The sequence below is a fragment of the Schistocerca gregaria genome, chromosome 5 (assembly GCF_023897955.1).
Source record: "Schistocerca gregaria isolate iqSchGreg1 chromosome 5, iqSchGreg1.2, whole genome shotgun sequence".
Lineage (NCBI taxonomy): Eukaryota > Metazoa > Arthropoda > Insecta > Orthoptera > Acrididae > Schistocerca > Schistocerca gregaria.
In genome coordinates this window covers 669,487,668-669,513,334 of record NC_064924.1, presented here as the reverse complement: position 1 = coordinate 669,513,334, position 25,667 = coordinate 669,487,668, and the positions used below count along the sequence as shown (strand labels likewise).

The window sequence follows — 25,667 nt, the reverse complement described above, 5'->3', positions numbered from 1 at the left end:
GAAGTTCGACATTAAAGACGAGTGGCGCAAGAGGTGGAATGCTGAACCAATAGCACATCAAGATATCCAACACCCAACTGTCAGCCTACCAGGACTTCATCTGCAGAGAAGTGGGTGGACAAAGCTGAGCAGAATAAGAACTGGACACGCCAGGTGCAACGCTATGACGCACAAGTGGGGACTCCGAGATTCTCCAGCCTGTCATTGTGGCGCCCAAGAAAAAACTGTTCAACATATTGTTAGAGACTGTCCTCAGAGGAAGTAACCTGGACCGTATAGTGACTTTTTTAATGCTACTCCCTCTGCTATTAGATGGCTTCAATCAGTAGATATTGAACTATGATTAAATATATCAGCCTTTTTTTAAATTGCAATTTTATCAGTCAAAGTAATCAGTAATATTAAGTCAGTAATTTTCACAATTTAAAAATGTATATAAAATTTGTGCCAAAAAGTAAAACTAAAGTATATGTAAATACTTAGCTAGATATACATGTAAAATTAAACTTTATGTACTTGTCAATGTTTGCTGTTGTTGCTATACGATAAATAAATAAAAATTGAGAACTAGATGACTGGCGAGATGCCGTGTTTGCTGATCTCACGTAGGCTAGATATACTACGACGAGAGATGTGACGACGTGAAGGACTTCGTGAAAACTACCTACATGTTCAAAATGTGCGTATATTTGGAGGTGGTAGTGTCTTGTTTCGGGCCGTGACTTTGCGTAGCCGTAGAACACTGCTAAAACCAAATCGATGGACGTTAACTGCCTTCCCGCGCCCGGGTTCCCGGGTTCGATTCCCGGCGGGGTCAGGGATTTTCTCTGCCTCGTGATGGCTGGGTGTTGTGTGTTGTCCCTCTTCACTTGGGTTTAAGCAGTTCTAAGTTCTAGGGGACTGATGACCATAGATGTTAAGTCCCATAGTGCTCAGAGCCATTTGAACCGTTAACTGCCGAACGGTATACACGTGATATTCTTCTTTAGAGGTATATGGCGGAGCTGGATTCGTTTTCATCTATGACGCTGCTAGCCTTAGCATTACTGTGAAACTTTCATGGTTGAAGTGAGAATTAACCATATTGGCCAGATTGTTCAATCATTCACCGGACGTGACCCATCTGGTATATTCACAAGGGAGGTTGAAAATGGCCATTCTAGATCGGCCAAACTTCCACAGGCTCCCAGACGCTATCAAAGCTGCCCGGCTCCAGTAAGGCCTGTGAAGTGATGTCAGTATAGCGATCGCAAGCATGCAACCCAACAGGGTGTCAGTGGCGTTAGCAATGCCAGAGAAGACCATACACCATACTAAGGACAAGTGAAGAGGGACAACTTTCATTACAGAAAACAACTAAACGTTATCAGTTCATTTGCATTATAATTTCGAATAAATCAATATTTACCTAGGTTATGCAGTCTCTGTTTGATATGACAAACTTTTTTATATATATTCGAGGCTAATTTTCGTATTCAGAACGTTATTTGGTATTATAATCCTTTGTAGAAGTGCGTATTTCTCTAGAAATTACTGCCAAACAAGACGCTGCGTACAAAAATAGTTGGTTGTCTGCGTAAAACGAAACAAATAATAAAATGAAATCTTAATGTCATTACGTAATGTTCTGTAGTCTTTTTAACTGAAAGATGGAGCACTTACTGCTGTCGGACTGAGCTCCATGACAGGATTGACAAGAGTCTGACAGAAGGGACACTGACCATTCGGAAGGTGGGTTTTAGGAAGAACAGACATGAAGAGACGAGGGTAGCCGATCTCGAGGTAAGGATCTTGGGTTCCTAGGATGGCAGTCCAGTGATCGCCTCTGCGCCGCGTCACACACCTGAAAGATGTCCGTCCACAGGAGCGCCGCCAGTGCACCATACCCTGGCGTCTCACATACCTGGATGTACGCACGCCGCGCAGGCCATGCGAGAACGCAGAGTACCGCTGCATCGCGGGCACTCACACGCTCGCACATTATCGAGGGAGGCCACGTCCTGTAGATACGGCAGTGCCAGCTGCCAGTCCCACTTCCCGGTATGACGGGCAAGTCTCTTGCAAACACCGTTCCGTGTACTCACAGCGAACACCTGGCTCCTTTCCGTCTTACTTTGAAATATGCGTGCGGGAATGTTACTGGTACTAAAGTTGAACGACTTCTTCAACGCATCAGTGTTCTCTACTGTCATGTCACACCTGTGTTTCCCAGCTGACAAGTTGCGATGCTGTTTACATAATTCTGTTCCAGCTACAGACAGCACCAATACATTATATCTGTTCCAGAATTCCTAGACTGCAGCTTCATAAAAACTGCCAAATGACGCAGAAAGTGAAAGAAAACAAAGAAAAGATTTTACTATAAATTTAACGATTCAATTACGGTCAATTCTAAGATTTTTCTGGTTTTTGGTGTGAATTTCATTTGTGTAGATATTTGTATATATAAAAAAAAATAGTTACTTCGTATTAACATCTGGTTGCACACAGCTGAAGGACGAAATACTGAATTCGGTGTTCCGAAGTTGTTTCCCCCAGCAGGATCGTAACACAGTCCCTGCTTATCGTAGAACATCATTATGGCAGATGTTGAGGTGTCAGACCGCGGAATAGGAAAGTAACTGTAATCATTTGGCAGAGGAAAGAGGTCGGGACCTGACGAGGAACCTATAAGATTCTAAAGAGATTGTGTGAATCATAATGTGTTTGGAGAACGAAAACCTTCTCTATAATAATCTATATGGATTCCACAAACAGAGATCTAGCGATAAATTTAAATAAATTTATTTACAGTGTCTACAAGTGACCTATCAGAAAGTTTTTGACGCTCTTTAAGACTGTTCGCAGATAACGTAGTTGTCTATAAGGAAGAGTCAATGCCAGAAAACACTATCGATTTGTAGAATGACTGGCAGATGATTGCAGTTGACTCGAAATGTAAATAAATGTAAAATATTGCCCATACATAGTAAAAAAAACTACTGTACAACTACCTTATTGATGACTTTGAGCAATGTTCATCAATACAGGATCCTTGTCGGGTAGCACTGATAGAAGAAATAGAGAAGACCCAACGAAGAGCGGCGCGGTTCAACAGGGATCGTTTAGTCGGCGCGAGCGCGTTACGGACATCTGCATCACGGAGAGATTTACTATTCAAATTTAGAGAGCTCACTTTTCGGTAATAGTCGGACAACATATTGCTTTCTCCCCTACACCTCTCCCTAATGACGAGGACGGGAAAATTCAAGAAAAGAGTGAATGCAGAGGCTTACCGGCAATCATCTGTCCCATGCACCATTCGCAAGTGGAGCAGGATAGGGGGCTCACTTAGTGTAACCAGAAGTACCCTTTGCAGCACACCAGTAGTTGGCTTGCGGACAATGATGCAGATGTAGGTGTAAGGGAATACCTCCTCTAGTAGGGCCATGTCTGTTAAAGCTCTGTTGTAAGTGTATAAATTTTGTGACTGCAACGAGACGTAATGCGCATCTACTTCAGACACTTCGGTTGCCTCATTTCCAGTCATCCACCGAGCACACAGTGAGGACTGTTACCTCGTATCAGGAGCGACGACGCGTATTTCTGCCACTATTAATCGATTTATTTATTCCTCAATCTGGATTTTGGCATGTCTGCCATTTTCAAGTGATAACTCATCATGAAGTGAGTCAAACCATGTACAGGGTGATCAAAACAAAACTGGCCCGGAAAATATTTGCAATACAATTCGAGCAATGCTTTCTGGTGTTCGAACTCTTTTCGGATATTAACGGTTTTTATTCGCTGTAGAACCCGTTTGGCGATGTTTTACCACCAAGTTTTGCATTGCTGACTTAGCTGGAGGTTTTGCCGAAACACTTCCAGTCCTAAATTCTTTGACAAACAGTTCTTCACACGTTTTCCTCGAGCTGTGCCCCACATAACACGCTACCCTGAACTCGCGCTGTTTTATCGTATCCACTATTTTGTGTTACACTCAACTGGTCATTAAACGAACCTGTTCCTCTCTCACACTCAAACGGACTGATACAGCGAATTTTTCGTGTCACAGCATATGGGAGATGTGCGTGTACAGGCATGTGACAGCAACTGGTTGGAGCATGACAATCAAGGTTTTCAGCATTTTCTGTAATGGGCAGTTCTCCTGTTCATTAACAAGTACCAATTCCGTCTCCGTGTTTTAACAATTTCTCGGGCCAGTGTTATTTTCCACTACATGTACATTTACGTGACAAGAAGCAGTGTAATATGCTAATATGATTCGACTTGTTAGTGATGGCCCTTTTAACAGCAGATTATTCATTGTCGCGTTTGATGTTGAGTTATAACTCGAAAATGGCACACATGTCGTCATCACTGCTGTGAGGTAATTAAATCCAGTAAGTGTCCAGGTACGGGAGGTCGTCTCCGAAACACTGTAGGATTGTTTACGAACGTAAAGTCGCTACAGTCCACTCGCCTGCATTTTAAACTCCACCCCACAGATACGCATTACAGTGTGCAGATGTTTATACTGAGAGTCAAAGACGCTGAAAGCACGCCCCCTTGGAACTTCTACTCCATGTGCTCAATATGGCTATAAGCAACGTAACGTGATGGGTGCAGCTATGTTGGGAACGAATTAAGAAACGAACCAGACTGTAGTATATCTCTAGATAAAAACGCAAGTGACGATTGATTAAACATTCTATAGAATTATTTCCGCAGCTTCGTTCATATCAAAAGTCCTGAAAGACAACGTGGAGTGTAAGATTTAACGTGTCCAGACACAGCGCATTTCTCTTGCTGAGCAGTGTACATCAGTTATACTTCATGTGTGGTCTATCCAATGTTTGCCTCTACATTTTGACAGTTTACACTGTGAACGTCCTTACCTAAAAGCATATCAGCTTTCGTAGAGCACAGCAGAACCACCGGATGACGGAATCCACTATTTGCGAGGTGTTTTTTGAAAACTCGACCTTATTTTATGCAAATACTTCCGACGTACAGAAGGGGATACTTCCATCTCTCGGTCTTCTATTGTTGCTCCTGCTACTGTAGGTAGGCGTACAGTCGTAAAATTTCACGGACCTGCTTTGGGGAATGCTTGTTCAGTATTTCTATACAGCTTTTAACTGTGCCACTTGCTTTGGGGAATGCTTGCTCAGTATTTCTATACAGCTTTTAACTGTGCCACTTCTTTTGTTCTGATTCGTTACAAAGAGGAGATTAGAGTTTAACGTCCCGACTATAGCTAGGCCATTAGAGATGGAGCAGAGGGTCGCAGTACGGAAGGATGAGGAAGGAAATCGGCGGTACCCTTTTCGGAGGAACCATCCTGGCATTTGACTAGAGCAATTTAGGAAATCATGGAAAACCTAAATCTGCATGGCCGGAGGGTGATTTGAACCGTCCTCCTCCCGACTACCACTGAGCCACCCTGCTCTGTCTGTCTCGTTCCATTATTTGTTGTTGTTGTTGTTGTTGTGGTGGTGGTGAAGAATGCACTGATGAGTGAAGCATGCGGTTTTGTGTCAATTTCAGCGATTTTTAAACGGTATTAGAGACTACACCAAAACGAAAAATAGTTTCAGTTCATTATTAAGTGGTTGTCACATGAGATTTTCTGAAACTGCAAATGAGAACAAATTTAGTCATAAGTAAATATGCAAGTTAACTCTGTGCCCAAACGTAATGTCCACACATCTTTATAGCACAAAAGTTTTAGATCTCATGCATGCACCTTCGTAATCGCGGTCCCTGGAGCAAGACTGTGGGGTTGTGTTCGACTCGCTGGTGGTCAGTTTGAGTCCTTTTGGTAAAATAAATTTCTTATCCAGGATGTGGCTGCCTGTGGCATAAGATGGTTGAAATGGCCCTAAGCTCTATCTGTATCTTCAAATGCTATAAACATAGAATTTCTTCTCTTCAACCTGCCGCCTAAGACATGTTGTAGGTTCAATATTTTCTTGCGTACTCCTACACTTCCCTGAAACTCAAAAAATGGCTCTGAGCACTATGGGACTTAACATCTGATGTCATCAGTCCCATAGAACTTAGAACTACTTAAACCTAACTTACCTACGGACATCACACACATCCATGCCCGAGGCAGGATTCGAACCTGCGACCGTATCAGCCGCGGAGTTCCGGACTGAAGCGCCTAGAACTGCTCGTCGACAGAGGCTGCCTATGGTGTAAGAAATCACCATGCTTAGCGCCAGTGTTTAACGGCTGCCTTAAGCATGGCGACCTGGTCAGTGTTTTACGAGACGAGTAGGCTATGCGCTGGCACTCGATTCGCCCTTTTTCTTCTCTCGTCATCGTCAAAACAAACGCAACACTACACTATGGTCAAGTGCACTTCACAGGTATTCGTTAGCTAGTTTCGTATTTCAGAAAGGGCATAAGGGAACAATTGACAGGAATGGAGGAAAGAAATACAGTAGAAGAAGAATGGGTAGCTCTGAGGGATAAAGTAGTGAAGGCAGCAGAAGATCAAGTAGGTAAAAAGACGAGGGCTCATAGAAATCCTTGGGTAACAGAAGAAATATTGAATTTAATTGATGAAAGGAGAAATTATAAAAATGCAATAAATGAAGCAGGCAAAAAGGAATACAAACGTGTCAAAAATGAGATCGACAAGAAGTGCAAAATGGCTAAGCAAGGATGGCTAGAGGACAAATGTAAGGATGTAAAGGCTTATCTCACTAGGGGTAAGATAGATACTGCCTACAGGAAAATTAAAGAGACCTTTGGAGAAAAGAGAGCCACTTGTATGAATATCAAGAGCTCAGATGGAAACCCAGTCCTAAGCAAAGAAGGGAAGGCGGAAAGGTGGAAGGAGTATATAGAGGGTTTATACAAGGGCGATGTACTTGAGGACAATATTATGGAAATGGAAGAGGATGTAGATGAAGACGAAATGGGAGATAAGATACTGCGTGAAGAGTTTGACTGAGCAATGAAAGACCTGAGTCGAAACAAGGCCCCAGGAGTAGACAACATTCCATTAGAACTACTGACGGCCTTGGGAGAGCCAGTCCTGACAAAACTCTACCATCTGGTGAGCAAGATGTACGAGACAGGCGAAATAGCCTCAGACTTCAAGAAGAATATAATAATTCCAATCCAAAAGAAAGCACGTGTTGACATCTGTGGAAATTGCCGACCTATCAGTTTAATAAATCACAGCTGCAAAATACAAACGCGAATTATTTACAGACGAATGGAAAAACTGGTAGAAGTGGACCTTGGGGAAGATCAGTTTGGATTCCGCAGAAATGTTGGAACACGTGAGGCAATAATAACCTTACGACTTATCTTAGAAGACATATTAAGAAAAGGCAAATCTACGTTTCTAGTATTTGTAGACTTAGAGAAAGCTTTTGACAATGTTAACTGGAATACTCTCTTTCAAATTCTGAAGGTGGCAGGGGTGAAATACAGGGAGCGTAGGCTATTTACAATTTGTACATAAACCAGATGGCAGTTGTAAGAGTCGAGGGGCATGAAAGAGAAGCAGTGGTTGGGAAGGGAGTGAGGCACGGTTGTAGTCTCTCCCCGATGTTATTCAATCTGTATATTGAGTAAGCAGTAAAGGAAACAAAAGAAAAATTCGGAGTAGGTATTAAAATTCATGGAGAAGAAATAAAAACTTTGAGGTTCGCCGATGACATTGTAATTCTGTCAGAGACAGCAAAGGACTTGGAAGAGCAGTTGAACGGAATGGGCAGTTTCATGAAAGGAGGGTATAAGATGAACATCAACAAAAGCAAAACAAGGATAATGGAATGTAGTCGAAATAAGTCGGGTGATGCTGAGGGAATTAGATTAGGAAATGAGACACTTAAAGTAGTAAAGGAGTTTTGCTATTTGGGGAGTAAAACAACTGATGATGGTCGAAGTAGAGAGGATGTAAAATGTAGCCTGGCAATGGCAAGGAAAGCGTTTCTGAAGAAGAGAAATTTGTTAACATCGAGTATAGATTTAAGTGTCAGTAAGTCTTTTCTGAAAGTATTTGTATGGAGTGTAGTCATGTATGGAAGTGAAACATGGACGATAAATAGTTTGGACTAGAAGAGAATAGAAGCTTTCGAAATGTGGTGCTGCAGAAGAATGCTGAAGATTAGATGGGTAGATCACATAACTAATGAGGAAGTATTGAATAGGATTGGGGAGAAGAGAAGTTTGTGGCACAACTTGACCAGAAGAAGGGATCGGTTGGTAGGACATGTTCTGAGGCATCAAGGGATCACCAATTTAGTATTGAAGGGCTGCGTGGAGGGTAAAAATCATAGAGGGAGACCAAGAGATGAATACACTAAGCAGATTCAGAAGGGTGTAGGTTGCAGTAGGTACTGAAAGATGAAGAAGCTTGCACAGGACAGAGTAGCATGGAGAGCTGCATCAAACTAGTCTCAGGACTGAAGACCACAACAACAACAACAACAACAACAACAAGTTCTATTTATTGACGTTCAGGGTCAACTGCCAGAGTCTGCACCATTCATCAGTTATCTGCAGGTCGTTCTGCAAATTCTTACTATCTTCTGGCGTTGCTACTTTTGTATAAACAACTGCATCATCTGCGAATAGTCTTAAAGAGCAGCCGACGCTTTCTACCAGATAATTTATATATATTGTGAACAGCAACGGTCCTATCAGACTTCCTTGTGGTACTCCGGATATTACCTTTACATCTGTCGGTTTAGTTCCGTTAAGAACAACATGTTGAGTTCTATCTGCAAGAAAGTTTTGAATCCAATCGCAGGTCTGCTCCGATACTCCGTAAGCTCGTATTTTTTCATTAAACGGCTATGCGGGACGGTGTCAAATCCCTTACTGAAATCAAGGAACACGGCACCAACCTGAGCGCCGTTGTCCACTGCGCTGTGGATCTCGCAGAGGAAAAGAGCGAGCTGAGTTTCACAGGGTCTCTGTTTGCGAAATCCATGTTGATTTTTATAGACGAGATGTTCATTTTCTAAAAAAGTCAATTCTTGAGCATAAAAAGTGTTCCATAGTACTACAACATATAGGTCTATAATTGAATGGCTCTGGCTTACTGCATTTCTTAAAAACTGGAATGACCTGCACTTTTTTCCAGTGTTTAGGTATGTTCTGTTGCTCAAGCGATCTACGATAAATTACTACTAGAAGGGGAGCACGTTCTTCAGCATAACTTTTGTAGAATCTTATGTCATCTGGTCCTGAAGCCTTTCCACTACTAAGCGATTGTAGCTGCTTTTCTATTCCCCGATTGGTTATCTCAAGATCCGCAATTTCGATGTTCGCACGACGATTGAAAGAAGAGACAGTGTTACGATCTTCTGCGGTGAAATAACTTCGGAAGACCGAATTGAGTATATCGGCCTTCTCTCTGTTATCTTCCGTTTTGGTGTCGGTGTGGTGGCTGAGAGAATGAATAAATGACTTTGACCCACTTACTGATTTTACATACGACCAAAATCTCTTACGGTTTTTACTCAGCTCGGTTGACTATGTCTTACTTTCAAAATCACTGAATGCCTCTCTCATTGCTCTGCTTACGCTCATTCGCCTCGTTCAGATTTTGTTTAGTCAGCTAGGTTTTTACTTCTCTTGAATCTGAGATGAAGTGCTCTTTGTTCACGTAGCGCTTTTCTAACACGGCTATTAAACCGTGGTGAATCTTTTCCATCCCTTAAAACCTTACTCGGAAAATACTTGTCTAGAGCATATTGAATGATGCTTTCGAAATTTTTCCATTTATTCTCCACATCTTCGTCCTCATCAGCGAATATTTGATGCTGATTGCTGAGACATTCTGAAATTCGTATCCTGTCACCCTTGCTGAGCAAATATATCTTTCTACCGTTCTTGACATTCCTTGTAGGACCCGTCGTCATAGATTTTGTCACACCCTTATGATCACTGACACCTTTCTCTACGTTAACTGATTCAATAAGTTTTTTCATTGGTTTATTGTTACACTATAATTGAATATTTATATATTGCACAGACAACATGGAGATAAACCAGGCTGACCGGAAAGGCGCTGTACATCGTACTGTACGCGCACATCGTGTTGATTCTCCTGATACCCGGCGCGCTGGCTGATGCGAGCGAGCGTAAGCTGGAAATGCCTTTTACGGTCTCCCCAGCAGTCGCCGCTTCGAGTGAGAGTTCGTTCACGCGAATAGTATCTGCACTGCCCATGCGTATTGATGTGACCGTCTTAGTGGAGATCTTTGGTCACACACGAGAAGGAAATTTCGGTTCAAGGCAGATATCTCTGACTGTCGTGGCGAGCCACACGAAAACCATAGTTCAGAACGTAGTCCATTATGAACATTACGAACAACTATTTTCAAATACTTCGGTGCATGTAGTAAGTTACATTTCCTGATATGAAATTGGTTTGGTACAGTAAAATTTCCGTAATGTAAACCATCCACAAAAGAATCACTTTACATCTATAGTGCTACAGAACTGAAGACGCTTATGTACATAAAAATACTAGTGTATACTCAGTATCTAAATATTGCTAACAGAACAAGATGAACTCACATCGTCAAGGTTTACGTGTACATAGAATGTAAGCCAAAAAAATCAGGTCAATCTACATAATAGTGTGGAGCCCCATTTGGAACGAAATATAGCAGCGATTCTGCGTGATACAGATTCGACAAGTTTTTGGTAGATTTCCGGAGTTATATGGCACCAGATGTCTGAGACCAGGTCACGCAATTTTCGTGCATTACGAGCCGGTAGTTTGTCAGAGCAGAACTGGCGCCCGATAGCGTTCCAGATGTTTTCTCACATTAGGCGAATTTTGTGGCAAAGACGTCAACGTGAGTTCATTACCATGCCCTAAACTGCTGTACAAGATTTTAACTCTGTGACCCGGACAGTTGTCCTACTGGAGAATGCTTCCGCCGTCGGGGACGACATCAAACATGAAGGGATATGCAGGTGAATCGCAATTATATTCATGTTGTCCACACCTGTCACGGTGCGTTCGACAACTACCACAGATCCCAGACTCCCTGATGCTGCGCCCACATGGCTGCTTCTGAGGCGGTGTGCGTGTTTCGAAAAACCGTTTGCCTGGATGACAGAGTATCCGTACGTCATCATCGACATGGTGTAGCAAGAAACACGATTCATCCGACCACGTAACGCGTTTCCATTGATGCACGGTCCGATGTCAGTGATACCGTGTTCACTGCAATCGTACTTGACAATTCCGTTGGGTCAGTATGGCAAAAACGTAGAGGCGTCGCTGCGGTACTCGGCGCACGACATTTTGCGCTAAACAGTGAGCTCCGAAACACTTCCGTCTACACGACCATTGTACGTTGTCGCCAAAGCTGCCTTTAACCCGTCCTCGTGTGAGACGAGGCACCTAACGTTGGCGTCGACGTCGACGGAACATCTGGACTCAGCGCCGACGGCACATGGGACGAGCTGGTTAACGTGATTTTGCGATCTCAGCGGTCTTCCGCGGTCGTTGCCGGTTTTATTTACCTCGCAAACCACACAGATTCTTTACGAAAATGGACGAGCGTAAAATAGATGCGGTAACTCTGTTAGTGATTGTCAAAGAAGAGCGGAGAAAATCTAGAAAAAAATTCTGAATTCGTCGATAGCTTGAACAGCGAATTGTTGTTTTAGAAACAATACATAAAGCTGTACAACGACCTGAGATACATATTAGTAGAAGTTATACATAAACTCAACTGAATTTTCATCCCATTTTCGGTTTTAAATTGAATATAGTTAAGGTATCGTATGTGACGTCAATTCGCGCATGCTTAATACCTATCTTCTCGATGCTGCATTGACTACCAGCACTCTGAAATAACATACTTCGACACATGGATTACAAGATTGAGATTCGTTTCGTAATTTCATTCGAATGGAAGAGGAGCTCTTTTCGAAGCTGTTCAGCTTCATTCAAAAAGATATTTACCGGCAACACTAACCAGACCAGAACTTAAAGGTAAGTATACCCATATTTTACAGAAAGTTTCGTATTAGCAAGAACTTCTAGTTGTAAGTTGTGTTTCCTTTCGGACACGTTAAGGTTTCTGGCCACTGGAGAAACATTCCAGTCTTTGGCCTCTGCGACAAGAATTGCTTTAAGTACATTATTTATAATTAATAACACAAACTTTAGAAAAAATACCTCTATTAAAAGTATAAGAAAGAGCCAGAATGTTTAAGAAAACAAAAGGTGAAAAGCAAAATTTTGGGTGGAAGTGAATGTGATCCTGCTTCATTACAATTAACAACTCGGAGCTCCTTACCCAATGAACTCTGACAAGCAACTAGGTATCCTTGTATGGCATAGACTGCCTGAAGACTGTATCCATAAATCTCATAATTTTACATTTAATATGCAAATTTCACCAAAAAGACGGGCTTTTTATAGATGTACTTTCCTAGCACACAAATTATAACCATAAAAACATCAACTACAGGTAGCCCTTACCTAGCGAAATGCAGTTTCCCGTAGTTTCACAACAGCGAATCATAGCTACAGCGACGCGTTTTCGATACATCCACAATTTACTGACGCTTTGAAGCAACTTATATTTATAGCACACAGGTCAGAACTCGTTGTCTCGGCTGCAGAAAATTTGAAGGTGATCTGATCTTAAAACTTATTTACGATCCAAACATCACATTTCCATACATAAACCCCTTCATGTACCAAGGCCCATCTACACCGCCTTTAAGCCTGTAATTAGAAATGTGAAACACTGTGTATATTTAATGACTGGTTTCGCAACAAAATATCTCTGAAGAATTTGTCCATTAATTTACAGTGTATGTCGGACCATAGATTCAGTGTTCCATAATGGCCCAAGGAAATCCATAAAAACTGACCACGACGTTCAAATTAATATTATTGACTAGCCGTATGTGAAAAGTTTTTAATGCAAATTAAAATATTACATGAGTTGAATGGTGGGCTTCGCAAGTCAGCTTCCCTACAACGAGATAATCTTGAAAAATAATTAGTGAATCGGAGGTATATTGAATAAAAATACGATTTTGCGAGAAGAATTTAACAGAGCACTGAAACACAAGTCCATACAAGACACGATTAGTAAATAACATTCCGTCAGAAGATATTTGGGTAAGCGAGTCATAGCAAAACTATTTCATTTCCTACGCAAGATACATGAGAGAGGCAAAATACCTTCAGACTTCAAGAAGAATGTAACAGTTCCATTTCAAAACAAAGCTGGTGCTAATTAATAAAACGCTCTTCGACTCTTCTCATTGCAGCCTGTTCTCTGTACAAGTTGCAAATAAACTTCCTCTCCGTCTATTTTATCCATGCTGCCTTGCGAATTCCAAATAGAATATTCCAGTCAAAATCGCCAAAAAATTTATCTATATCTTCAAATGCTATAAACATAGAATTTCTTTTCTTCAACCTGCCGCCTAAGACATGTCGTAGGTTCAATATTTTCTTGCGTACTCCTACACTTCCCTGAAACTCAAAAAATGGCTCTGAGCACTATGGGACTTAACAGCAGTGGTCATCAGTCCCCTAGAACTTAGAACTGCTTAAACCTAACTAACCTACAGACGTCACACACATCCATGCCCGAGGCAGAATTCGAACCTGTGACCGTAGCAGTCGCGCGGTTCCGGACTGAAGCGCCTATAACCGCTCGTCCACCACGGCCGGCCCCTGAAACTCCAACTGATCTTCCTCTAGGTTGACGTCCGGCAGTTTCTCCATTGCCTACATCAGCCTTCTAAAATGTAACTTTCACTGCCTGAAACGTCACAATTGCTAAAATGTTCCGGGCTCGTATGCCGTGGGCAAATGAGTTTCACATTTAAACCCAACGCCTCGTCCCCATCTCCGGAGCACACTTTGGAGGGGGATCGCAGCTTCCTCGAGTGTCCGCTCCACACCCTGGCTTCCTACTCAGAGCAGCAAAATTCCGTCTGCCCGTGCTTCCGCGCAGCGGCGTTGCGTGGCACGTCTTCAATACCCGAGCGCAGTTGGCTGTTCTCGGCTACCACCGTAGTGGCCGAGCGGTTCTAGGCGCTTCAGTCTAGAACCCGGTCGCAGGTTCGAATCCTGCGTCGGGCATGGATGTGTGTGATGTCCTTAGGTTAGTTAGGTGTAAGCAGTTCTAAGTTCTAGGGGATTGATGACCTCAGCAGTTAAGTCCCATAGTGCTCCGAGCCATTAACCATTTTTATGCCGTCGTCCACTGCTGCCATCACCCCATGGTGGGGGACTGGTAGACATCTTCAGCACTGGGCTCCACATGTCATTCAAATTCGCGCCGTGCTCCTTTCAACTGAAATTCCTGGTGTGTTTAACAATCTCTATGGCCTCTGTGTATAAGCTTTCATGCTATCCGCTTGTGGATGTTAGTATTTGAGCCCTGTCGCAATGAATGTGTTGGTCTCCTGGCTGCAAAGCTTACTTCCCAACAGTTGGCCTGTCAATCTCACTCCCCCCATCCCCCCCCCCCCCTTTACCTTCTCCAACTGACTGCCACTGTGGTCTTCTAGACCTTTCTTCTTGTAGTTCCGACGTACACCTCCCCACAAATGCACGGAATCCTGCTTTTTTTTTCAGCGGTCTGCGAGCATCCTTGGCCAATCTTCCGATTGGGCTTGTAGGTAACAACGATGTTCTGTTTTTTCAAGATTTCTCGTAAGTGATCATTAACATCCATAATGAAAGGCTGGAAAACTTAGTTTTCGCAGGCGTTTGTGCATTGCTACGAGTTTTTATGTGGCGTCCTTAACGTACTTTTTACGTCAGCGGTCAAATAACCATTCTTGAGCAATGCACTGATGAGATGTTTTCAAGCAAATAGATCGTAACCTAGGCCGCAAAGTTTGCCAAAAACCCAGGCACAGAGATCTTTACCTACACCGGGAGTCGAACCACCATCCCCTACAAAAGTGAAGTATCATAAGAACGTTGGCGGATAGAGCAAGAAACGTCTGCGAACCAGAGCTGACAGACGGGGAGTTAAAATAGGACGTTGTAGGATTCCGTGTAGATGCGGGGAGATGTGCGTCGGTATTACAGAAAGAACGGTCAAAAAATAACTAGAAGAGCTCTAGACCAGTTATAGAAGGGAGACGACTGAGATATTGGCTGTTGCGGAACACGCTTTGCAGTCAGGAGATCACCACATTCATCTTGATAGGACTCAAGCACTGACAGCCACAACCAGATACCATGAAAGACTATACAGAGAGGGCACAGAGATTGTAAAGTACCGCAGGAATTTCAGTAGAAAGGAGGAGGGCGTGAAACTGAGTGACGGTGAGTTCAAATGTGAAATCCATTCGACCACGGCATAGGAGGCCGGAACATTTTAGTAATTGTGCTGTTTCCGGCAGTGAAATTTACATTTTACAAAGCTGATGCTGACAGCTGTGGATATTACCGAAACGTCATTTTAATAAATCATGGTTACAGAATGGAGAAACCAAGAGGAAGTTCAATTTGAGTTTCAGAAAAGTGTAGGAGCACTCCAGGAAATACTGAACCTACGACATGTCTTAGATGGCAGGTTCAAGAAAATAAATTATAATTGGAGATTTAGACAAATTTTTTGGCGATGTTGTCTGGAATATTCTCTTTGAAATTCTAGAGGCAGCGTGGATAAAATACATGGAGAGAAGTTTATCTACAACTTGTACAGAAAACAGGCTACAATGAAAAGAGTTGAAGGACATTAAGGAGCAGTAGTTGAGTAGCGAATGAGATAGGTCTGTCCATTATCACCAACCTACGTTTCTGTTCAATCTGTAAATTCATCAGTCTTTGAAGAAAGCTAAGGAGGAATATGGAAAGCGAATTTGAGTTCAGGGAGAAGAAATAAAAACTTTGAGGTTTGACGATGCCATTTTAATTCTCTTAGAGACGTCAGAAGACTTTGAAGAGAAGTTGAAAGGAAAGACATTGTCTTGAAAGGAGGGTATAAGATGTACATTAACGAAAGCAAAACAGGGATAATGGAACTTAATGGAATTAAATCAAGTGATGCTGAGCGAATTCGATTAGGAAATGAGTCACTAAAAGTAGTAGATTCGTTTTGTTATTTGAGTAGCAAAATAACTTATGATGGCTAAAGCAGAGAGTATATTAAATGTAGACTACCACTGGCAAGGAAAGTGTTTATGAAGAAGAGAAATTAACACTGAATGTGGATTTAAGTGTTAGGAAGTTTTTTCTGTAGGTATTTGCCTGGAGTGTAGCGCTCTAAGAAGTGAAGCGCGGAAAACAAAAGGCTCAGCCAGGAACGTAACAGACGCTTTCGAAATGTGGTGCAGCATAACAGTGCTGAAGATTATATGGTTCGAATAATTAATGAGGAAGTACTGTATGGAAATGGGGTGAGAGAACTGACGGTGCAACTTGGCTAGAAAAACAAACTGGTCCACAGGGCACATACTGAGACTTGAAGAAACAGTCAAATTGGTAGTGGAGGAAAGTGTTTGGGATAGCAATTCTAGAGGGGTTCCAACGCTTGACTAGTGGAAACGGATTAAAATGAATGTAGGTTGCAGTACTTGTGCAATGATAAAGAGGTTTGCGCAGGATAGACTAGCGTAGAACGCTGCATCAAACTGGTCTTCGATCGGAAAGATCACAACGACATAAACTTCGATCAAAGTTATTGAAAACGTGCATTAAGTTCCTGTCACACGTCTTTCCGCAGACGCCATGAGTCTAGCTTGACAATAGAAACTTTGCCGTTGTCAGTTAAGAACTGCAGTTTATTATCATTTTATTTATTTCTATTTTCTGCTACCAAGTCATTTTTCTTCGTTTTACGTTTCACGTGTTGCAACGCGTTTCGAGCATGTTATGCTCATCTTCAAAAGTTTATACATCCAAAAGTTATTACTTAAAAATAAAATGTCTTAAACTAAATTAATAGAGGACTTTTTGTTTATGGTTCACTGCTGGTATTTCTGGTGGTGTATCTGGAGGGAGGGGGAGGGGATCAGTGGTTAGCCCGAAACTGATGTCCAATGATGTCTTCTTAACAGTTTAATTCCTTGCAAACAGCCACATGCGTGAAGTCCACGTTGACCAAAAGGGGTTCCAGGCTAAAATAAGAAAATGCCTCAACAACAGTAACTTGCTTTTCACTAAGAATGAAGCACAGGGTGTTATTGTAATGGACCCCCCAAACCCTAAGTTCAGAGAACAGCCAACGATCCATAAGACACGCCAGCCAGGCCTATCATTATCTCAAGTAATAGCTCTGCCTACAAATCAATGGGAGAACTAAATGATTCACTTGTTAAGAAATACGCATTTGAAAAATCATATTCCATAAAGAATAGTTATGAACTTATTACAAATATGAATGACGAACACTCTACCACATCAAGCTAAGTTCATATCCCTAGAAATTGTAAACCTGTATAGCAGTTCACCTATAGATGAAACAGTTGAGATAATAAGAAAGAACCTATTGAAAACCAAGGCAATGAGTAGACCAGAAACAACGAAGCTTAAAAGTGTACTTAATTTAGTACTCACACATATTTATATCTCTTTCAAGAACAAAATTTACAAGCAGAACCTAGGGCTAGCTGTGGAAAGCACTCTTGGTGGCTCAATATAAGAAACGTTTATCACCCATATAAAGAGTGAAATATTGGCACAAAAGATAGCATCACAAGAAAAGTGACATTCTATAAGAGGTATGTGAACAACACCCTCATTCTATTTGGCACAGATGATGAAGTAGGAGATCTTTTTAATAAATTCAATAGCCAACATAAAAATATCCAATTCACCTTCGAGCATGAAGAGAACAATAACATACCTTTTCCTGACATGAAAATATCAAGACAGAACCAAAAGGTGTGTTTTAATGTTTACGGTAAACTTAGTGATACAGAAACCACCATATCAAACTCTTCCGCATATCCCACCTCTCACAAAAAAATCTGCACACAGATCAATGCTATACAGAGTCCACATATTCTCACTTGAACATACAGAACTCCAACAAGAAACGAAGTATAAAACGTACCGCAATAAAAAATTGATATTATTCTTCACTGAGTAATATAATGTCACAACAGATAAAAGATAAACTGAACAGATAACATCAGTTAAATATGTAAAAATGTCATATCTTGATATAATGTCTGACAAATTAGCAAGGCTATTCAAAAACATAGATGTAAAAGTAAGCTTCAGGACCAACAATACCTAAGTAGGAAGATTATTCACAACATAAAACTGTCAGGTACAGATTTTTATTCATCTGGCATTTACGAAATTATCTATAACCAATGTAACATATGTAGACAAAACAGGAAAAAGTTTCAGCATTCGATTTAGAAAAATCACCGATTTAAAGAACATTTATATTGCTACAGACTGGATAAATATAACAAGTCAGCAGTAGCAAAGCGCATTAAAGACACTGGCCAGCCTTTGAAAATGGAAAGCAATTTTCAAGTTTTGCGCGGAGTCTTGAAACTAATGGAAATTTTCATTCACAGTGCGAAGTATGGAGATAATATTCCTAATGAAATAAGCCAATTGAAGACATCAAAATTGTTCAGTAGTCTTAAGCTATTTGTAATGCGACGTACTTAGGGTGTCCCACACTGAAGCAAACGACTGCCAGACCGTCATTGACGTAAACCGAGCTACAAGGCCATCTACATTCAGTTAACATTCTTTACAAGTGTGTAGAAAAATTACTTGAAGAAAGAGTGCCAAAACAATTAGTGCAATGGTGTAACGTGTCACAACAGCTCCGCCAGTGTACCGATGAGGCAAAAGAAGTTTTGGGACGCCAAAATCGGTCTGGGGTCAGTCATAATAAACAACGAGACACAACAGAAAACACCACTGGACAGCAATGTCTGGCCGACCACTGCCCCTCCTTCCACCAAATATCTCAACAGCCATGTCATCAGCAAACAATAAACAAAAAAATTCCTGTCAATTTAGTTTAAGAGCTTTATGTTTAAGGAATATTTTTCTGTATACTTAAACGCCTGAAGATGAGCAAAACATGCTCGAAACGCGTTGCTATGTGTTACATGAAACGTAAAACAAATTGAAGTGACTGGTAGTAGAAAATATAAGTAAGTAATTTTTCCAGACACTGACGTAATAAGTATGGTCACAAGTAATTCCACTGACAAAAAAAAAATCGCGACACCAAGAAGGAATCGTGCGACGCAAACGAAAGGTGACAGGCGTGTTTCTACGAGTACACCCGAAAGATAATGTCTATTCAAATTTCGCGCCAGTCTCATAAGAGTGGCGCCAAAAGCGCCTGTATGAGGGCGCGAATCAGGTTCGCTTTAAACATGCGCTGTAACGGTTTTGAGTGTTTGTTACCTTTGAGACTGGACGTGGTGAGTTGATATTAGTCAAGAGTGTTTTTAAGGCGACAAAGATGTCAGTATTCACGCCTTACTGAGTTTGAACGATGTCCTGTATTAGGGCTACGAGGAGCTGGATGTTCCATCCGTGATACTGCAGAAGGAATGTAGCCACTGTACGTCACTGCTGGCAGCGGTGGTGACGGGAATGTAAGAGTCGCAAGAAGACCATGCTCCGGTCGACCACGTGGCACTACCGAGAGGGATGACCATCGCGTTCGGAGTATGGCTCTGGCACATCGTACTGCATCTGCTGCAGCAATTTGAGCAGCAGTTGGTACCACAATGGCAGAACGATCTGTTACAAATCGGTTGCTTCAAGGACAGCCCTGAGCCAGACGCCCTGTAGCGTGCATTCGACTGACACTAAAACATCGCCATTTGCGAGTTCAGTGGTGTTTAGCGAGACCTCATTGGAGGGTAGGGTGGAGGTATGCTGTGTTTTGCGATGAAAGCTAGTTCTGCGTCGGTGCCAGTGATGGCCATGTGTTGGTTAGAAGGTCAGTGGAGAGCCTACGACTAACCTGTGTGCGTGCTAGACACTGGACCTACAGCTGGAGCTATCGTCTAGGATGCGATTTCATCATTGTCGTGATTATCCCACGCGTGCTGACCACAAATTTGTACGTCAGTCTGGTGATTCGACCTGCTGCGCTGTCATTCGTTAACAGCAGTCCAAGGGGTGTTTTCCAGCAGGATAACACTCGCCCACATACCACTGTTGTAACTGAAAATGCTCTACAGTGTGTGTAAAGACTTTGTTTACCCTGAAAGTCGATATTTTTTTTCTTTTGTGCATTACCTTTTCATAGTACGTATCTATCATTTATTTCAACTATTCTTTTCTGTTAATACGTCACATTGTTTCTTCATTCATTTTGCTACTGTTTTATATTTTATATTGTACGAATATGAATGTTCTGGTTTTACATGCTTTGTAAATCTGTGGTTAGGCTAGGAGAAGTGCTGAGCCAGAGCGAGAGCGAACGACTATCGATAGAGAGCGTGCGAGTGTTGTGGTATCGTGGCCGGTTCGCGGGTGGAGAAACGTTGCAAAGGTCGGCGTGAAAGACGGTGATACGCGGAGGAACAATTAATTACAGTGCGTCCACTGTGTTAATAGGAGACCGTGAATTATTAAGTGAACAGTAAAACCTGAAAAGCATATCGAGTGTTTGCGGTGATGATTTTACATACTGTGCGAACTTTTGACAATTAGCCGTGAACCAGACACCATTTCGTGTGGGGACACTAACTGTTAGAATTGCGTGAAAGTGGAACAAACCAAAATGTTAAGTAAACCAACAGTGCTGTGATTTGATCAAGAAACATTTATTATATCATCCAAACGGTCTTAAAGACGACGACGTAAAGGGAACTAATGCTTAACGGACTGTTATAGTGATAAACACATGTGACTGTTTTCCTGTGGCAACACGGTGAAAGAACTGTGCGAAGTATTGGCATTAACCGGCTATATATCGTAAATGCTGAAGACATTGCGTAATTCCGACCAACCCGCACCGCGTGATTAATAAACTTTTAATAATAGAAGGTCGCGCGCGTAACGACAACGCACACACTGGAACTATTATTATGGCGCCAGTGCTGCCAGCTGATTCGACCACAACGGAGACGTGGACCACCGCCGTAACTGGAATATTAACGAAACAGGAGGATCCGTCATTATCTTCACGCCACGAACCAGGATTCACTACACACATCGTCCGCGCGGACTACCGCTGACGTCATCGCACTGCCTGCAGCAACAGTCAACACATTAAAAGAAAATTATTACACTCTCTCTCATTTCAAAATTAAAGACATTCCAGTTAAATTATCTATTTTAAAAATACTGTCACAATATCAAGGTTCGATTTTGTTTAGTTCCAATAAATATTCTTTCCATTATTTCGTCTTGTTGACAGTGTTGAAAACCCGCCAAATTAAAGTTCAATTAATAATTTTCTTTCAAAATTCCTCTCAGACATTTTGCTGCTCATCATAATTTTATTTTAATGTTTGTATGTAACTTCTTTTGGAGGAAGTACATATTTTATTTTTTGTGCAGTGAAATTAGCTACCATAAAATTTCGTATTTTACCAGCTGATACTGTCCGCCATTAATGCTTGAAAACTGACCAATAGTATTTTTGCACCTATTTTCTCATTGGCTGTCAGCTTCAAAACAAAATTACGCATTTCGTGGGCATCTAGCAGATGCGCGATGTACGTGTAGGCCCCTACAATTTTTTTTACTTTTGCTCGTTTACTGGAATTATACTTACTTTAAAAGTCAGTTAAAGTGATTTATCGCATCTATATAACAATTGTACTGAATTACCTAATTTATTTCTTTATTACGTAAACATTGGCATACCATATATTGATTAAAATTGACGTCTTATTTGCCCCACATAAAATTCTGCACGTTCTGACAAAGACTATGCCAATTTCTTTTTTCGTCCATGACTAACAGGGGTAGTCAGAGTCCTTGTATAGGTCATGTTTTATTATTCAAAAGAGGTTTTTTTCAGAAGTAGAGAACCAGTTTCTTTACAAGTGTCGACATATTTCCTTGGCCTGCCCGATCACCAGGTTTGTCCCCAATCGAGCACATATGGGACATCATCGGACAACAATTTCAGTGTCATCCACAAACAGAACTACCCCTCCATGTAATGACGGAGCAACTGCAACAGGCACGGAACTTCATCGCACAAAGTGACATCTGGCACCTGTTCGACAGAATTCATGCACATTTTCAGGCTTTCACTCTACATTCTTGTGGACACAAAGGTTATTATGTAACACCCGACATGTCACTTATCTGCTTTTGGTGTGTGTTCACGCCAGCTAATTGACTAACAGATTAACAGGGAGTGCAAAACTGCCGCAATATCGGATAACGCAAAGGAAATAATAAGGCCCTGTGACTCCTGATTGAACTACGTGGCAATGTTGACATTAATTGATCCAGAATTTTTCACTTTTAATTAAAAAGGGGTGCACATTGATGTTATATTCAGCTATTGAACACCAGATGCAAATGTTGAACATAAAATTAATTAAGAAAGTGACTTGGGATTTCAACTACTTGATTGAAAACAGATACAATCGATTAGCACAAATTTATTTTAACTCCCGACCTTCAATCATCACATTACATGAATCACCTAACAGGCACTGGTAATAAATTGCGTTTACGTGGAGTAAAGCGCGATGAATCAAAATTAATTCCTATCGACTGACCCAGACGTAATGCGATGAGTGAGAAGAATTCCCCAATACACGGCCCATGAAACCCTCGTGGAAACTTTACCGACGTGATCCAACAAATTAATCAGTGGCCTAACTCAAGCCGGAGCGGGCGCAATATCACCGAATTCAGCGTGGCGGGGCGGCGTCGTTGTGAGGACGTCGGCCGGCCTCGTGGTGCTGCAAGGCTGCGCTCGTCTATTCGATCCTAGCTATCTTGCTCAGTACACAGCTGAACCAAAACTTTCTATCTCCAACCTCAATCGTTCAGTTTGCTAAATCCTAAGCTGCAGAGATGCTCACTCTCTCTCAGGCAGGCTGAGTAAAGAGCACCACGTCCGCACTCCAGGCAAGCTGGGAACAGAAGACTTCTGCGGAGACTTCTGCCAGTCCGCTCTTCGCCTCGGTTTCCCCTCCAGCAAAATCACTTACGTCAATTGCAGCGCAAGTCGCGTTAATTATGCATCGCTTCCCAGTGCCGACCACTGCCTGCTCTGGGAAGTGAACAAATTTCCACAAAATTTCCCTTCCTCTGAACTTCTGCTATTTAGCTCCTCCCAGGCCACCCATCAAGGTTAGCGTCTGCACAAAACACCATTGTTTTCAGAATTCTGACTCACAGGAGAGTACTTCAAATTCCTCGGTCCTACATTCCCATCAGAGGCCGGCGTATTTCAGTCTGTCGCTCTTCACCCGATTTACTTCAGACTCTGCGGACCGTGAATTCAGCGTGAATTTGCTATAGTCAGGAACACGCATATTTTGGCCTCTGTTGACCGCTCCACTGTAGCTTTGCGCGGCCTTCTCGCATGTTTCACTGAAAACGGGATGACGAACATTTATCAACAGGCGTACAAGTTCTCCGTCTGCTTCCCGGTACACCAGCATGGGGTCAACCACCCACTCACTGTCACTCATCTTAAAGCAGCTGGAGGCCCCGCCCCGTTACCGCTTTCTCAGAGTTTGAGCCACACTGAGCTGCCTACTGTCGCGTCCCTTCGCTGCTCCCCAGCCGGCCACGGTCAACTCTCAACACTTCCCTGGGATAAACTAGCCTCCAGTAAAAGGACGCGTTTCCACAAAGTTTTAGTGCCGGGTGAATTACTTTAAAACCATCACCCGACAATGATTATTGCAATAAGTCCATACTATACCCTCTACAAGATGCATTGTGCCTTGTTAGTCATTTTTGTTCAGGCCTACTGTTCGCTCAACGTGAGTTAGGTGATCTTTAATGATTTCATGTAAGGGGCATAGTTCTCGCCATCTTAAAATTAATGTACCAGCATTTCACATAATGGCTTACTCGCGCTTACGTTAACCTGTGATATTGTATTGTTAATCACTTAGCCAGACAAGTGAATTCCCGAGATTGCATAAATTATTTGTTGGTGTAGCGATTCTTTGCCCGTCAGTGTATTATGACTTTGGTTGGTTGCGAACGTCTGACACGGTAAGGTTCGAGACAATGACCGGCGAGCATCTGACTCAGCGGCTGGCGTCGCGGCGCCTACCTCCTCCTGCATCGTCGAGTGAGGGACGCGCGCCCTAGCCGACCATCAGCCCCGGGGGCCGGCGCCGGCTGGCTTTCGGCGGTCGCTCCTGCCGCCGGCTGGGTCTGCGCGGACGTCCCTCGGCCTGGAGAGGCGGCGCGGCAGGGCTCCCTGCGCACACACGGCAGGGGGGCGCGCGTTACTCGCCCGGCACGCTAGTGCTGGCTGGCTGGCGCAGGCGCTCAAGCATGCTGGTCCAGTTACCGGGAGTTCAAACGGCTCCCCATGAAGAAAGGGACAATGATCAGAACAGACTTATCCCGAGTGAAATTTTCGCTCTGCAGTGGAGTGTGCGCTGATATGAAACTTCCTGGGCGATTAAAACTGTGTGCTGGACTGTGATTCGAACTCGGACCTTAGTCTTTCCCGGGCAAGAGCTCAACAGATTGAGCTACTGAAGAACGAGTCCAGAGCCGTCCTTACAGCTTTACTTCCACCAGTGCTATTATTAGTGAATATTTCATCCTGGAAACATCCCATAGGCTGTGGCTAAGCCATGTCTTCACAATATCCTTTCTTCCAGGACTGATAGTCTTGCAAGTTTCGCACGAGAACTTCTGTGAAGCTTGGGAAGTAAAGCTGTGCGGAGAGGCCCTGGGTCGTGGTTGGGTAACTCAGTCGGTAGAGCACTTGTCCACGAACGGCAAAGGTCCTCAACTCGAGTCTCGGTCCGGCACACAATTTTAATCTGCCAGGAGGTTGCAGAAAAGAAATACCTTAAGTAGAAGGCAGGAGAAAACTTGGCTTCAGGACACGCTTACCGTGTATCGGACCAGGGTTGTGACTGGTGTCAAGATTTCTTTGCAGGTAGAACTCAGTACGTAGCTTTCAGCGGAATAAAATCTACAGATATGAAGATAATTTCAGAAGTACCTCAAGAAAGTATCATAGAACTTTAATGTTTCCGGTAAAAATAAGTAACCTACCGAAGAAGATAAAGGAAAATAGAGGATTTAGGAAAGGTAAAGCCACCACAACGCCAGTCTAACATTCCACTTGATAGTGGAAGCAAGACAGAAGAAAAGTATATGCGTAGGATCTGTCCACCTATAAAAAAAATGAAATGATCGTATGGCATTTATTGGTCGGGATATCCCTTTCAGGGTTCCGCCGCCATATTGCAAGTCCTTTTTAGGTGACGCCACATCGGCCACTTACGAGTCAATTATGATGAGGGACACACAACACCCAGTCCCCTGCCGGGAATCGAAGCCGGGCCCCTTTGCTTGGTAGGCGGTAACGCTACTGCTGCGCTGCGGAGGCGGACTCTCCACCTATAAAAAGAATTCGACAACGCAAAAAAATAAAGAAATAAAAGAAATACACCACGAAGGAGTTAACCAAATTACTCACAAACTGATACAGGTATCGACGGGAAATGCAAAATTCTTAACTTTGGCAGCCCATGGATGAATGTGTGACGCTGCAGTGCAGTTTTACCGCTGACAAGCATAGTAA

General features: G+C 42.6%; 2 protein-coding genes across 11 annotated transcripts in view; one reads left to right on the top strand and one right to left on the bottom strand.

Moving 5' to 3' along the window:
- The window catches only part of LOC126272093 (protein abrupt-like), a 546,798-nt gene that overhangs the window by 6,321 nt on the left and 514,810 nt on the right, over positions 1-25,667 (top strand). The gene's annotated exons all lie outside the window — the stretch shown is intronic.
- The window catches only part of LOC126272091 (voltage-dependent L-type calcium channel subunit beta-1), a 2,208,268-nt gene that overhangs the window by 1,852,918 nt on the left and 329,683 nt on the right, over positions 1-25,667 (bottom strand). The window lies entirely within an intron of this gene.